Genomic DNA, 2,500 nt, shown 5'->3' on the forward strand with positions numbered 1-2,500 from the left:
TAAAGGAGACTATCTTATTGCGAAAGTCAAAATCGCACGCTCTCACGGCGATTTGCCCCCGTATACGCCTGGGCGTAAGCCCGTGCGTCGCCGACCTAGCGGCCTGCCGATCGGTATTTAGAGGGAGGCACTTTGAAAGCAACACGCCGTTGGAACTTTGAAAAATTTCGATGCGTCGCCAAAGTTCGTACTTTTCGATAAAATCTTCGTCCTATGATACATTTCGATCAAGAACTACATTGATCGTCATGAAACTGTTTTTGTTTTTGGGAGACGTGTACGCTCCTTTTCATAAAGGAGACTATCTTATTGCGAAAGTCAAAATCGCACGCTCTCACGGCGATTTGCCCCCGTATACGCCTGGGCGTAAGCCCGTGCGTCGCCGACCTAGCGGCCTGCCGATCGGTATTTAGAGGGAGGCACTTTGAAAGCAACACGCCGTTGGAACTTTGAAAAATTTCGGGGCAAAGCAATACGCGGCTGGGACTTTGAAATATTTCGGAGCGCACCTAAAGTTCGTTATTTTGGCTAAACGGAGCGAAAATCTGCATTTATACCATCACGGACGTTAGTTTAATAGCGTTTAACGATCGATCCACGGTACAGAATGCAAAAATATGATTGTTAAAATTTTTCGACTAATCGGTTCTAAGAGGCGAAGCAATACGCCGCTGGGACTTTGAAATATTTCGGAGCGCACCTAAAGTTCGTTATTTTGGCTAAACGGAGCGAAAATCTTTATTTATACCATCACGGACGTTAGTTTAATAGTGTTTAACGATGGATGCACGGTACAGAATGCAAAAATATGATTGTTAAAATTTTTCGACTAATCGGTTCTAAGAGGCGAAGCAATACGCCGCTGGGACTTTGAAATATTTCGGAGCGCACCTAAAGTTCGTTATTTTGGCTAAACGGAGCGAAAATCTGCATTTATACCATCACGGACGTTAGTTTAATAGCGTTTAACGATCGATCCACGGTACAGAATGCAAAAATATGATTGTTAAAATTTTCGACTAATCGGTTCTAAGAGGCGAAGCAATACGCCGCTGGGACTTTGAAATATTTCGGAGCGCACCTAAAGTTCGTTATTTTGGCTAAACGGAGCGAAAATCTTCATTTATACCATCACGGACGTTAGTTTAATAGTGTTTAACGATGGATGCACGGTACAGAATGCAAAAATATGATTGTTAAAATTTTTCGACTAATCGGTTCTAAGAGGCGAAGCAATACGCCGCTGGGACTTTGAAATATTTCGGAGCGCACCTAAAGTTCGTTATTTTGGCTAAACGGAGCGAAAATCTTTATTTATACCATCACGGACGTTAGTTTAATAGTGTTTAACGATGAATGCACGGTACAGAATGCAAAAATATGATTGTTAAAATTTTCGACTAATCGGTTCTAAGAGGCGAAGCAATACGCCGCTGGGACTTTGAAATATTTCGGAGCGCACCTAAAGTTCGTTATTTTGTCTAAACGGAGCGAAAATCTGCATTTATACCATCACGGACGTTAGTTTAATAGCGTTTAACGATCGATCCACGGTACAGAATGCAAAAATATGATTGTTAAAATTTTTCGACTAATCGGTTCTAAGAGGCGAAGCAATACGCCGCTGGGACTTTGAAATATTTCGGAGCGCACCTAAAGTTCGTTATTTTGGCTAAACGGAGCGAAAATCTTTATTTATACCATCACGGACGTTAGTTTAATAGTGTTTAACGATGAATGCACGGTACAGAATGCAAAAATATGATTGTTAAAATTTTCGACTAATCGGTTCTAAGAGGCGAAGCAATACGCCGCTGGGACTTTGAAATATTTCGGAGCGCACCTAAAGTTCGTTATTTTGTCTAAACGGAGCGAAAATCTGCATTTATACCATCACGGACGTTAGTTTAATAGCGTTTAACGATCGATCCACGGTACAGAATGCAAAGATATGATTGTTAAAATTTTTCGACTAATCGGTTCTAAGAGGCGAAGCAATACGCCGCTGGGACTTTGAAATATTTCGGAGCGCACCTAAAGTTCGTTATTTTGGCTAAACGGAGCGAAAATCTTCATTTATACCATCACGGACGTTAGTTTAATAGTGTTTAACGATGGATGCACGGTACAGAATGCAAAAATATGATTGTTAAAATTTTTCGACTAATCGGTTCTAAGAGGCGAAGCAATACGCCGCTGGGACTTTGAAATATTTCGGAGCGCACCTAAAGTTCGTTATTTTGGCTAAACGGAGCGAAAATCTGCATTTATACCATCACGGACGTTAGTTTAATAGCGTTTAACGATCGATCCACGGTACAGAATGCAAAAATATGATTGTTAAAATTTTCGACTAATCGGTTCTAAGAGGCGAAGCAATACGCCGCTGGGACTTTGAAATATTTCGGAGCGCACCTAAAGTTCGGTATTTTGGCTAAACGGAGCGAAAATCTGCATTTATACCATCACGGACGTTAGTTTAATAGCGTTTAACGATGGA

The sequence above is a fragment of the Osmia lignaria genome, unplaced genomic scaffold (genome assembly GCF_051020975.1).
Source record: "Osmia lignaria lignaria isolate PbOS001 unplaced genomic scaffold, iyOsmLign1 scaffold0011, whole genome shotgun sequence".
Classification (NCBI taxonomy): domain Eukaryota; kingdom Metazoa; phylum Arthropoda; class Insecta; order Hymenoptera; family Megachilidae; genus Osmia; species Osmia lignaria.